General features: G+C 29.3%; 1 protein-coding gene across 1 annotated transcript in view; it reads right to left on the bottom strand.

Moving 5' to 3' along the window:
- LOC113376406 (FERM and PDZ domain-containing protein 4) overlaps positions 1-14,948 on the bottom strand; it is a 537,953-nt gene extending 523,005 nt beyond the window's left edge. The window contains exon 1 of the mRNA XM_026616309.1: positions 14,837-14,948. The gene's annotated coding sequence lies outside the window, so the exon portion shown is untranslated. The remainder of the gene's footprint in view (positions 1-14,836) is intronic.
- Between the last annotated feature and the right edge of the window lie 280 nt (positions 14,949-15,228).

The raw sequence follows: 15,228 nt of genomic DNA, 5'->3' as shown, positions 1-15,228 counted from the left end.
TTTGTTTCTCATATCGACCGAAGTTTCGTTTTATTCATAGAGTACTTGTTGATAAATGTGTCCAAAAAGAGAGGTTTATCTTTTTTATTTGTTTACAACAATAGAAAAGGTTTAGAAAAAAAGAATAACACAAAACATTAGCGAAATTTTATCCGCTCTGAAGGAAAATCAGAGTGACTAGCCAAGTACCAGTTGCCGTTGAGGATCGATCAGGGTATAGTTTGGTATGATCATTATTCATTACATATAATTATTTGCAGTGACAAAAATTTAATTATTCTTTTTTTTTCAAATATGTATTAATGTTAACAAGGATAAGAGTACATAATTACTAATTCATAGAGTTGATATTTAAACATTAAAGGTTGCTCTCAATAAATAAAAGAGAATTAATTTGAAAGTTATCAAATTTAAATCATTTATCCTTTGTTTGTCTTCAAATTGTCGACGGATATTTAATTTAATTTTTTGAATACTACCTACACAATTAAAAATATATATTATATTAGCGGTAAGGTTTGATATCAAGCAGTAGTGATATTCGTTTTCACTTAAAAATATAGATATAATAAAAAATATAATTTGAAGTGAGAATAGCCTTTTGGAGTATTTATGCAAAGAATTAAAAATATGATCGCAATTAAAAAAATAATTCACAATTAAAAAAAATAACCGCTGGTTGTCTTTTACAACAACGTTTATAAATATAACTTGATCGAAAATCTTATAAAACACCCGATTAGTTCTGATCGCTCTTTAATATACATATATGTTAAAAAAAATGACCTAAAATAAAATCGTAAGAAGAACTAGCGGTGCATAGCATAGTGCCTTAGGGAAAATTACTGGAACTTTCCGTACCAAAAATTAAAGTTTTAAAAAAGATTTATTTTTTATTAAACTTTGAAAAAATGGCCTTTTGAGATTTTGAGAATCTTTGAAAAAAAGTTTTTTTTTTCTTAATTTTAATTTTTTTAAACTTTGAAATATTTTGAAAATTTTGAACTTTTTTAAAAGCAATTGCAATACGTTAGCTGCGGTAAACGAGATATCGAAGCGCGTTGGCGCCGCGTCGCGGTATTACGGACAAACATTAGTACGTGTAAACAAGCCCATTGGAATGCAAACAAAATTTGTTTGTTATTAAAATATATATAAAATACGTAATAATTTGATGTGCTCATTTGATAATGATCATTTTTGACCGCCAAATGGCATTTTTTTTACTTTTTTCATTAGATCTCCGAAACCGCTAGATCTGCCTTCATGAAAATTTCACCAATTCTTCATCTCAATACAAGTAAAATGTTTTTTGAATTATTAAAATCGGACGCTCCGTTCTATTAAAATCTGAGTTACCATTTCTGGCAGTTTTTGCCTCGTATCTTCGGAACAGCTAGACCAGCCTTTGCCAAAAACTAATCAGCACGTCTCCTTATCAATATGAATCGAATGTTGTTTGAATTACTCAAATCGGTTGATCGGTGTTCCCGAAATCGTCGACGAAATTTGTATCCGCACACACACACGCACACACACACACATACACACACACATACATCCATTTTTTCTAAGGTATGCCAAAATATTCAGAAACCTCTGAACTTACTTTATATAGACGTACAATATTTGTTGCATTTTTCGATTTTTTGCCCTACTTTGATAATTTGCCCTACGGGAAGTTAAAATACAGGGAACTAAAAGACGAAGCACAGGAGAAGGAAACATGGGAGCAGATGTTTGGAAAAAAAAATGCATAAAAGTGTATAAAAAGTGATTAAATGTAATTAAATCATAATGGGAATAATAACCAAGGGAGGGTCAGAAAATCATTGATTTGTGGTGCTCTCACATCATGGATTGTCTTCGGGCAGACTACCATTATTATTATTATTACATGTTCTCTTAAAACTTCAGCATTTTAAGCAAGGACTTTCTTGTAAGTACGAAATTAAGACTTTCAAAGTCGTTCATAAGTACAAAATTAAGATTTCCAAGTCGTTCAAAAATTACTGATTTTCTTAATTGCTACCAAAAATCCTTTAGTAAGTCGTCGAAATTATCGTCTTAAGCTTACATTATTATATTATTAATCGTACGCACTCCATTAAATTATATATTAATCTTAGATTGGGGAATTCGTCTCGCCTTTCGTCGCGCTACCTTCGAAATTGTCCACGGCTCTTTTATTTATTAAGCGTGACTTTGAAATTAAATATCGTACGTCTTGGATCGGGGCGAATTCCCGTTCCCTTTCGTCCTAAAATGAGATGTCTATTAGCCGAGGGATCCCGTCGAGAGCAACGCACTGAGGCCCTCTGAAGCCCACCGAATCCATTGTTGATATTCCGGTGTTCGCTGTGACTAATTATTGTTTTAAAATAAACGCATAAACTGTAAACTTACTTTATATAGACGTACAATGTTTGTTGCATTTTTGCGTTTCGTTGGATAAACAAACAATGTGCGACGAGAAAAGGGCAGTTCCGTGCCGAATTCAAGGATTCCTTGCTGCTCGCTATTTTAAAAATCCACTTTTAAAACGAAGATATAATACGTCCTTGTGATAAATAAGGTTTTGTAGTCGAACTTAAATGTAGGTTTTTTCAACATTTTTACGTAATGTGAGACCTGCACTAATTGATTCCGAATTAGATCTGAATCCAATATTTCTTCAGCATGTTTTTAGTCAACAAGTGGAAACGAAATATTTTTTTCATTGTTGAAATTTTATATGCGTGCAATTTTCACTCCAAATTGAAATAGCTAAGAAAAAGCAAAATACAAACAAGTGTATTCGGAATATTTTTTTTAAATTTAATTTATCCATATTTAATAAATATAAAAAATTTGTTACATATTAAACTGATAACATGCAAATATCTGTACATTGAATGATATACTTGATTAATATTTAAAAATATTCGATTCATCATAAAGTGCATATTTATATGGTTTCATGTATTTTTTTTATTTTATCATATAATTTTCTATTCATTTAAGTTTTGCCATAAAATCCAACTCGCTATTTTTTTCTCTTCTCTACGTTTCAAGGCATTTTGAATCGTTTGGAAAATTTTTAAAAAAGTTTTAAAATGATATTCTTATATCTGACAACCGAGGTTCAAATTAAGTAAATTTTCTATACTTTTTAAAGCATGAATTATAATATTCAAATATTCGTGTAGTATCGGGTGCTGGAAATTAATCGTTGAAATTTTGTTTATTTTCTACTCCTAAATGGTCAGGGCAATTATTGATATAAGAAAAAAAATTAAGACTGAGCTACTTTACTCATTTTGCCCGAAATTTGTCTTTCCATCAATAATTTAACTATAACTTATTCTAACCAAAGAGTTTATTTCAGTATTAAAAAGAATCCTCTTGAATTATTTTAACCAAAACCACGTTTTTTTGCTAAAATGGTTACCTTTTAAAATCAATTATGTTATAAGTCTTGCTTTAATCCAAAAGCTTATTTCGTCATTGAAAAAATCATTTTGTCTTGAATATTATAACCAAAACGACGTTCGTTTTCGCTTACAAAATTTCTAACATTTACTGATTTATTTTTAACAGAGACTTTATTGTTCTGAAGATATATCCTCAAAGTATTAGTACGAGTGAGTGATTTTGAGTAAAAAATAATAGTAATGGGATTCTTTATTACTATATTCAATGTTATTATTTTATTGTATTTATTGAATGTATATGTGAACGTGAGCCGAAATTTGATCTACGTTTTCTCAAAAACTGCAGCAAAACTTTTATTCATTGATATAGAATAAAGACTAGCATTGATTATTTTTCGCGCCAATTTGCAAAAACGTTTCTTTCAAATTAGCAGATAAACGCAAAATGAAATTTTTGTCTTAGCCAAAAATGCTGGACCGATTTTAAAAATGTAAGAACCTACCGAAAGATATAGTTTCGTTCTTATTTATTGAAATAGACTAAATGATTAACTATTTTCATACGTGTGTATGCAAGTTTGCATGTTGCATGTTGTATGTATACTTGTATTTCCCGCTCCTGTCCAATATCGTCCGAGATTTACCGCCTGTCTTTCGCCTCTGACGCCGACGACCGCTGCATTTGCCGCACGCTGAACCGATTGCGGTAGCGATCTACAATCTGTCCCATTAATCTGTATTAAATGATTCTGATACCTTTTATTGGATTATTATACCGATTACTCGTAATTGAACTGAATCAATTCGACCAGACAACCATCGTATCCATATGCGATTAAGCCGATTTACTCACGCATGGTCTGGCAAACAAGTCATTAAAATGATAGAGGCCATATATTACAGAGTAATTATTCTATGGACTCTATAATTAGAAAATAAAGCTAAATAAGATTAAACGCCGACATATTTATAGGCAATATTTAGAACTGATTAAATTAAATGTTAAAATTTTCCTTTGACAAACTCTAAAAAGAATTATCAAAATCCGAATAACCGTTTAGGAAAAGTATCAAATCATGCACCCGTACAGAAAAATTTTATATATAAGATATATATTTCAAATGACAAAGTTTTAAATATAATTCACAATTCAAAATTATGTTTTATAGAGGCAGTTGTAGAGGACGTAGCTCAGGAAGTAGAATGCCCGAATCATACGCAAGGGATACTCGGTCGAGTCCTTGCATTGATATAAAAAAATATTGTTTAAATTAAAATTACAGAATTCGAATAACTGAGTTTAATTAGAAAATAAAATAGAATACACAAAGATAAAAAAAGAATGAAGAAATAAAGGAAGATAAAAGATAAATAGAATTAGAAGTCAGAAGATAAAACAAGAATAGAAGAGAGAGAAGAATGAAGAAACAAAGGAAGATAGAAGATAAATAGAATTAGAATTAGAAGATAAAACAAAATAGAGAGAGAGAGAGAATGAAGAAACAAGGAAGATAGAAGATAATAGAATTAGAAGTTAGAAGATAGAACAAGAATAAAGAGAGAGAAGAATGAAAAAGTAACTAATGTTCCGAGTTAAGTAAATTTGAGATGCTGATTTTAGGTAGAATAGAATTAGAAGTTAGAAGAAGAAGCAACGTTTAGAAAGAAAAAAAAGAATGAAGAAATCAGTTGTAAAGAAAATTGAATAGTGTAGAATATATAAAGAATGATATAATAAAAATAGTATATTTTGTGAAAAGAAAGTTGTAGGTTTGGCTAAATGCTCTAAGCGAGACCATGAGACCAATTTAAAATTGAAACAGTTACCATCAACTTGTCAATAAGTACTAGGATAATTATCTAATTATTATTTCAACTCTAAAATCTAAATTTGTCAGTCGTCATTTTTCACGCCGAAATAAAGTTCGGTCGCTCTCATCCGAATGTTTGATTTTCGAATTGCCCACTCTAATAACATGTCATAAAACAATTTGTTTGCGTTTGAGGTAATAAATCTCCAGCGACTTGAGTTCATAGCAAATCCGTGAATTGCCCTGTTTTATGATACATACCAAAGAAACGATTACATCTTTAGCAGTCGTCATTAGCTCATATCACTGATTTACCACCCACGATAATTTATTGGACAAAATAATTACACAACTCACCATTTATAGAATTGATGAAGAAAAAATATTAAGTTTATATAAATTTAGTTTGGATATTGATTAATTTATAATTTGGATTTGGAACATTATTGGCTTTTTTCATATTTGTTACCGAGTGAATAAGTTTAAGTTAAATTTTTTTACTTTTCAGGGCAAGGATTATAATGCTGGAATAGTCGTGTAAAATCGGGTGTTGAAAACTAATCGTTGAAATTTAGTTTATTTTTTACTTCCAAATGATCAATGCAAAAAATATCAGAGAAAAGTTAGCACCATAACATTTTTCCCGAAATTTAAGTTTTAATTTTCAATCAATTTTATTCATGTATCTATCATCTATAAGCGGTTACTATCTAAAATCAAATATGTTACAAGTCTCTCAAAAAGCTTATTTCGTCATTGAAAAAATCCTTCTGAAAAAAAAAATTTATAAAGATAAAATAAATTACATTTTTCATATTTCACTTTACATCTAGTATTTTGAGAAATCATTTCAATCATAAAAAATACAAAATATCCATACGTCAGTAATTGAAACAAATTTTCATAATTTTCAATAATTGCTAATTTTCTAGCGATCATTTTTATTTTTGATTTAGGGGGAAGTCCTGTAACGCCAGACGGCCCAAATACCGGATTATTTAAATCCGGTTTGAAAAAATCCTAGCCAAAGACAGTGTGAATATGCACAATTGTCTTATTGATATATTAGCTTCAAACTATTATAACATTTTTTTTAAGTTTGGATTTTTATTCGATGTATTGCGCGTTTGAAAATTACAAATTATATTATAGAATATATTTAGGGAAAATACAGCAACTAAAGTCGAATCATAGGACAAGCATGGAGCAAAAATATGGAAAGAAAATGCATAAAAGTCTGTATATAAAACAAGGATATAATGGTAAAAAATGATAATGGGAATAACAAATAGGAGGGATGAAAATCATTAATTTGTGATGTTCTCACGCCATAGACCTGCCTTCGAGTAGACTACTATTTATTATTATGTATTATAAAATATTTATTTCATTGCCTATATAAGAAAAAAATGGAGCTCCCATGCCAGATCTGCCTTCTAGCAAAAAACTAATAATAATGGTAACAATAATAAAAATGATAAAATTAATAATTCATATATAATATATATATATATATATGTGTGTGTGTGTGTGTGGTTGCGTGCATGTGTGTAAGTATATAGTAAATATGGTAATAACAACCCCGTTTATGACATGACAGAAAGCAACTTCCATACAATTTAATGTTTTCAACCTAAATCGCATATATACCTATATTCATCTATATTTGTCAAGTTCGGGTAGTTTTGTATAATTTAGAGATAATTTAAAAATATGAATTCATGTGGTGAAAGAAAATGTCCGCATTGGTTCGATGAAACGCAGCAAGTCAATCAGTGAGTCAGCAGTCGACTTGAAATGTGCTACTGTACCATTTATCTTAACTTTCGAAATGAGTTATGAAAGATTAGAGAATAGAATCAGTAAGAGATGATTCGTGTCGATGATTGTCGGTTTGAGTAGTGAGTAGTGAGCAGTGTGCGGTTCCCGTCGTCATGCGGGTGCCTTTAGTTGTCCTGCAACCCCCGCGGATCGCCTCTATGGCGTGTATTGCTTGTATGGCGACCGTCTCAGTTGGAATCGGTCGCAAAATGAAGGGTCTTCACGGTCTCAATATTCAGCGACAACAAACACGGCAAACAAACACTTTGTCATATGGTTTTATTGGTGGCCGACACAAAAGTCTCGATTCGAGACGCTCCGAGAGAATCCGTGCATTTTTTCAAGAATCCGACGTCCGAATCGTCCTCTGTTGTTAACGACATAATGTTTACACCCATTTCGGTGGCTATGTTACACGACATGACAATTAACGCGATGCGTGACGGATTCCGTGACGACTCTGTTAAAAGTTTTCGTGTCACCGGAATTCGAACGGGCGATCCACCGATCGGTCCGGGGTAGGTAGAACTGGGCAGTAGAACGAAAGGCACTGTCTTCGTGTATGTTTTTTATTTTATTGAACCATCCATCCATCGTGTCGTTCTAATGCGCAGAAACTGTGTCCGAGCAGTGTCGAACATAAAACTATAAAACTACCCCGAGATGGTACGTCTTCATCGGCGGCGGAGAGTTCTTAGAGGACTCATAAACTCATCGGGCAATATAAATATAAATTGCCCGGTAATATACATGATATGTGTCCTCTTGCTCGTAAAAACAGGATTTCGGTAATTTTTCAGTTTCGCACACAGAGGGACAGTAATGAAATAATTATTTATACGACTTCAGCTCAAGGTTAATAACCGAAGAATGTTTCCAAATTTGGGAAGTAGCGTTCTAGAGAAATATATATGCAGTTAGACAATGCATTTACATAACGTATCTTTGCCGCGACTACCATACTTTAGCACAAAAGAATGTTTATGATGCGGTACGGACCTTTTATAACGCCAACTCCTTCAGGACATATGTTATCCAACGGGAAACCATATTTCATTTAACTAACATAAGTATCAATTGTAAAATTGATTCAATGTTTTGCGAATTGAGATAGGTACGATGCGTAAAAATCTATTTTTAAATCTACAACTCTGATGAAATAAAATACATATAATTATATTATATTATTCATACCCGAACGTTTAATCATTGGGTTAGTAATAGATATAGACATTTTAAGTACTACCAAAAATTTGCAAATTTTTCATATGGAATAGGTATAGACTACGGATATTAAAAAAACAGTTGAAAATGGTATTTTGCAGTAAGGCAAGTTGCATAGAATGTGTATCAGTTGACTTAATCAACCTGATTAAGAGAAAACGTCGGCGAAAGGTAAAAATCGGCTCGCACACATCCAGGCACACACACGCATACTTTTTCTCAAATGTGGTCTTATTCGATTCAAAATGGCTTGAAACAAAAAAAACATAATTAGCAATTAGCAAATCGGATTTTGGACGAAAAAAAAACTTCTCTTTCGGGAAGTTTGTATTATTACTATAATAATTGTTAACACAAATTTAAAAAAACAATAGTATTAGCAGTTGCTACATAGTAAAAACTTGGGTTAGGTTTAGCTTCCGTGTTGTACACTTCGGCCAGCTTGATATCAAGTCATAGTGATATCATACTGCAGATATCAGATGTGATATCAAGTGAAAATATTCTTCAAGGGCATTGCTGCTGAAGTAATTAAGTCAAAATAATAATTAAGATATAGAACTAGAAGGAACAAAAACTGAATTGCATTCTAGTAGTTATCTGTTAAATTAAAAAAAAACAATTACAGCATGTCATAATTACAGACATAAAGTGATGCAAATAAAAATTAATAAAACTCAAAATTATTCTAAAATAAAATCGACTCCTTACTCAAGCACAAAAAAACGAGCGAGAAAATTTTGTAATAATGTTCAAAAATCTTTTATTTAATTTGATTTAGATCGTTGATAAATCAAACGTGTGATTAATATGATTTTCAAAATTTGTAAAGATATTCGAAATTTATAACTAAGGGTTTTAGCCTTGCAATCACAAGGTTTCTAGTTCAACCCCCACGCTCCATACAACCTGACATCAAGAAACAGTGATATCCGTTTTCATTTAAAAATATACAGTCAAATATACTTCCAAGCAGAAATTGGCGTGTGTGTGTTAAGATTTTTATAATAATTTTAGTGTTGAAAAGACGGCAATTAATCAAATAAAAATGGAAAATATTTTATAGTATTTTTATTTGGTCAACATATGATCCTATGTCATCTTCGATGATAATTCTACCTCATGTAAAACAGTAGTAGAATTGTAACAAATACACAGCTAACAATAAGAAATATAATATAAATTTATTATGCTAAATTTTCGATTGTTTTTTAATATTTTTTATTAACTTTTAAAATTAAAAATAAAAATAGCAACCAGAACAATTAACAATTCTGTAAGTAAAAATAAAAATAGTTTTGTTTTTAAAAATTAAAATCTTAAATATTCTGAACACTACGTTACTTTTTGCTTTCAGACAAGTTGATATATAAAACTAAAGTTTCAATTGATTGTCTTCTAGATTTTAAACTTGTTCTAAATCAGTCATAAATATGATATAAATCAGTCATAAATATATATATAATATATATATATATATATATATATATATATATATATATATGAATTTGTGAAAATACGCAACGTAATAAAAGCTTCTGTATGGGGTCATAATTTTATTGCATGTCATAATATGATGATCCCGTAATATTATCTATAAATCACGATCGCTATTAACATTTTTTCTCCACATATATAATATCTGAGTTCCTTGAACCGGCAAGGACGAAAAGCGAAATACTAAAACCTAAAACCGAAAAGGCAAAATAGTCCCTGAGAACTGCAGTTGCACATTGCTTTAATGTTACACAATACGAATTATTATATGACTTAACAGACAAAACATTATTGACTTCTTCAGGGGCCCAAGGACGTCCATGCTCGGAATTGGAATTAGAATTCGATTTTGATTTTACGGCAAAGGCAATTGGCCCATACTCATCGGTTCACTTGCAACTTCATACAAACGGTTTATTGTATATTCATAAAACTCCGTTGTTACGTGACTCCAGATCAATATTTTATATGCCGGTCATATATTATCCTAAATGTTTCTCTAATTATCTTGGTTTCGAGTCAATCAGAAAATTTTCAAAACTCATTGCTGTAATAAATATGAATTTGTTCGGGGAATAAAGATTTTTAAACATTTTTAATGATAACATCAATCTACAAATATATTATTAATATTTCAACAGTTAAGTAGCTGAAATACATCATCACTGTAAGATAAAGACACCCACTGGGTTGGCATTTAATATAAAAAGAAATAATCACAACTAGAAAGAATAATCAACCATTGAGCCAACTTCCAACAGTTAGGTAGAACCGTAGATCCAAACAGAATGAATTGAGGTACTCATTTGAGAACAAGAACAATGAGGTTTTAAATAAAACTAGTCTTTAGTAGCATTTTGCCTTAAGGCAAAATATATAACTTTCCTTCCCCATTTGAACAGTTATCTAGCTAAAATATATCATCACTATAAGATAAAGACACCTACTGGGTTTCCATCTAATATATAAAAAAATCATCACAATCAGAAAGGACAAACATTGAGTCAACTTTCTATAGAAAGAACAATAGATTCAAACAGAATTAATAGATTTGAACTGAGAGCCTTGTGGTACTTACTGCATAAATAGAACAATGAGGTTTCGAATAAAACTAGTTGTAAGTAGCATTTTGCCTCAAGGCAAGTTACCAATAGGTATACACAGGGCCGGTCCTGGGGTCCTTAGCGCCCGCATGCAACTTTTTTTCTAGCGCCCCCCCCCCCCTATTAATTTTCACCGTTTTAACAGTTTATCATTAGAATTATATAAATATTTACAATTTTTTTAAAAATTAATTTTTAATTATTCTGGATTTAATACACAAAAAATTAGATATAATCTAGAAGGGTATAAAATATATTGATTTTAAATTTATTTAATATTATCGATATCAATAAATAAAACAATCACTGTCATAATTTCACATTTTAGTAATATTCAATATGTAGTAAATTGGTTAAGGATGTAAGTTCGACTACCATAGCAAAAGAATTAATATTTTTGTTAGATTAAAGTTATAGAATTTAAGAAATGCATTTCAGAAATAGTATTTATTATTTTGATATAAAGATCTTGACATCTAAATAATAAATACTATTTCTGAAATGCATTTCTTAAACTCTATAACTTTAATTTAATAAAAATATTGAGTGAAATAAATAAATTAATTTTTAATTATTCTGGATTGTGCACAAAAAATTAGATATAATCTAAAAGCGTATAAAGTATATTGATTTTAAATTTATTTGGAAATCAAGGTGGTTCGGGGGTTGATTATAATCAAGTATTTTGAAATTTTCAATTATTTTTAACATATGTGCAATATTAATATTTTAAAAAAACTAGCATTTAATTTTCAAACATAACACTCGTATTTCATGTTGGATTTTTTTAATTTTAATTTAATTTAATTTTTCATCATTTACAATATGCAAAATTGCATCGTAAACCTCTCCTTATTGATATCGTAAGAGTCGTTAAATTTGTAACGTATTTTAGAAGTATTGTTCAAAAATCAGTAAAAATGCAAAGAAATTACACATTTCTTGAACAATATTGAAAAAAAAACTTATTATATTTGATATGTATTATTTCTGTATAGTTAATAATTATTAAATTTAGAGTATGGACACCACTAGGTATGAAACAAGCCTTAAGATTTTCATTCCAAAGTAAATTTTGCTTACATTTTTCATATTTGTTCCACGCATGTCTTCAACATTCAAAGTTCAACAAATACGAAACATTTGCAACAAAAGCAAAGGTTACAATTCAATTTCTCGGAATAAACAAGTCATTTTCTAAGCACTGGCTCCCCATTTTTTTAATTTGTTTATATTTTTAACAAGTTCCGATCCAACTAATTTAGCTCGCAATTTTTCGTCAATAATGCCCAATAATTAATTTAATCTATCGCAGGTCTGCGCTTATGGGGATTGAACACTAGATAATTTCCATTTCTATTTCACGGTAACTTCAAACAAAGAAAAAATTGAATAAGTAGATTAAGCAATAAACAGAGCTGTTATTTACTAATTTGCAGAATTATTAATCGGTTAATTATTTCTACTGATATCACATTCAAAATAAATATGCTTTTTGTGTCTCCATATCCCTAGTTAAGTTAAATTATTTATTATAATTTATTAAGTATTCTAGATTTTACATAAATAATTCTAGATTTTATATAAAAAAATATAAATATTATGTTATAAATTTAATTTCCGAAACTCGTTTTGGCGCTCCCTAAGAATTGAGATTCAGCTATTTAGGTTTCACTAAAAATTAATCGAAGCGAATGAAGATTTTCAAACATACTTATAATATCTTTAATAGTAATAATTAAATTAATTTGTTTAACAAATTTCATTTCATTCATTTCGTATTCTAAAAATGTTTTTTTTAAGTGTGAATGTCAACTGCAATCAATAGCTACCAACTAAACACGGAACCTACGTATGCACGAAAGGTATTTTCTGCAGAAATAATTGAATCAAAATAATAATTAAGAGATCACAACTAGAAAAACAATAACTAAACTGCGCTTATACTATTTTAGTAAGTATGTTATTTTATACTGTAAAATCTATCTTCATACAAAGTTTCATGAAAATAATCAAAAAAACAAATATTTCAACATTTAATTATGAAGAAACGGACCGACTAATCTTTGTCAAAAACTAATCAACGTGATTCCCAACCAATATTTTCCTTTTTGAATTTTTAAAATCGATTCAAGATTGTGGTCTTAAACGTGGACAAAGAATTTTACACTTTTCTGCTAATTACAAAAACGGCTTGGCCAATCTTCGCACAAAAATGATAAACGCTGGTCTTCATCAAGTAACGTCGATTGACTTCTAAATTTTTAAAATCGATCCAGCCTTATTTGAAAAATCGTCGACAAAAGGTAAAAAATCAGCTCACATACTAGAAAATATACTTTTTCCAAATTCTGTTCTCAAACGATTAACAATGACTTCAAACGTCGAGAAAACACAAATTATCAAGTCGGTTTTTATTGATAAATCAAAGAAGTTGAAAAAAAATCATCAGAAATAATAAGAATAACCATTGAGACGCCTTCTAATAGCTAGGTAGAACAACAGCTTGAATGGATTTGAACTCAAAACCTTGTGGTTCGTGCACTACATACATATAAATAGAACATGCTCTTCCAAATAACACGTTAGTCTAAAGTCAATTTGTCGATTAGTCAACTGCTCGTTCTTTATGTAGCAAAAGATTTTGCAAATAGTATAATCCAATAACCAGTTCTAACCTCCAATTATCACTGAATGTTCTAATCCGATGTGTATGCACACAAATTGCATTACCGTATTAAAATGGGAACAGGTAGAAAATCTTCTATTATTCGATTCTTAAGATAATTATTTAGAAAAATACAACCAATACGATCTGCTACTGAGCCCTACTAACCCAGTCCTAATCCAATTACTACAAAGGTGATCTCCTAATCGGATTAACGAAGTTTGCTGTAACAGTATTAACTTTTGGTAATAAATGACAAACGAATTATATTTATTGATACCTAAAAGGATTAACGGTAATGTTGAGATAATCTAAGAATTCAATATTTACTTAATGTTCTAATCCAATTCGAAAAGCATGGAAAATTATACATTTATTCTCCACGGCTACAAATGGTAAACAAATACTTATTCGTCAATTAACTAATTATGGTACCTATTTTTCAATAATTAGAAATAAAATAAAGAAAATTTGTGTAAAAATCTATATGATCTTATATAAGAATAATAATTTATAATACAATCAATTTATCAAGTGAATTTTGAAATTTTCATGATAAGTTAACGGCAATATTTTATTTTAGATTTTTTGTATTTGAGAACCATAAGCCACATTAATCAATAATCGATAAAAAATTTATTAACAAAGCTTATTTATTTTTGCTTGATTGGATCAAAAGTTTGAATTAAATCTTTTTTTCTCATTTTTGCAATAAAATTTATATTAAATGCAATGCTAACACAAATTAGGATTTTATATTTTTATTGCTTTATAGAATATTTAGTGTCACTAGAAGTTTATAAATTTAAATAATTATTTTAACGTGGTTTTGCTAATTGTTATTTATTTTTGAATAAAAAAATGTGGTTTTCGAGTTATAAAAATTTCAAATACACACATCAAACTATCATACGATACTTTGTATTAGTAGAATGTTTTTTATTGCAAATTAGTGATTTTTTTTTTTAATTTATTACATTCGCGATTTTTCAAATTTTTTGTTCTTTTTAATTTCTAAATAATTTATACACACGGTTAGTCAAATCAAGTGTAATAAAAATATTGATCTTCAATGTTCCAATTTTAATTATATTTAATTTATTATGAATGTCTAATTGTCTAAGGTTTTTGTTTTTCTGAACTAAAAAGCCTCCGTTTTTACTACAAGAATTTTTAATATTTTTACATGAAGTACTTACTTCGTACCTCGGATGTATTCGAATGCAAGATTGACGCTTTCGTCAAAAACTATTACAAATGTATTTAAATAATTAAAAAAATTACTTTAGATTGACTTACTTTGATTTCATTTAGATTGACTTCAAAAAATCACCTTAATTCTTCAATATCAATGTCTAAATGCTCACAATTCTAAGTACATCACACGACTGATAAATTATAAAAATAAAACCGAACTGCAGGTTAGTTGCATTTACTCTGTCTGTATATCTGTGAAATAACATTATGTAATCAATTGATTTTGATGTTCTAGTAGTGTGAACACTGTATATTTGATTGCCACTGTTTTTTAAAGTTCTGCAATACAATGGTATATCATCAGTGAATATCAAACATTAGAGAAAACTAAAATTATCAAACTTTATTTGATGTATATCACAATAATAGTGCTACTATTAATCCTGATGTATGTATGTATGGCTATTTATTTAATTACCTTGATTGATGAATTT

Source organism: Ctenocephalides felis, unplaced genomic scaffold (genome assembly GCF_003426905.1).
Source record: "Ctenocephalides felis isolate EL2017-DRISC unplaced genomic scaffold, ASM342690v1 CF-g0.4_SCAFFOLD_01886, whole genome shotgun sequence".
NCBI lineage: Eukaryota > Metazoa > Arthropoda > Insecta > Siphonaptera > Pulicidae > Ctenocephalides > Ctenocephalides felis.
This window is presented reverse-complemented; position numbering and strand designations above follow the sequence as displayed.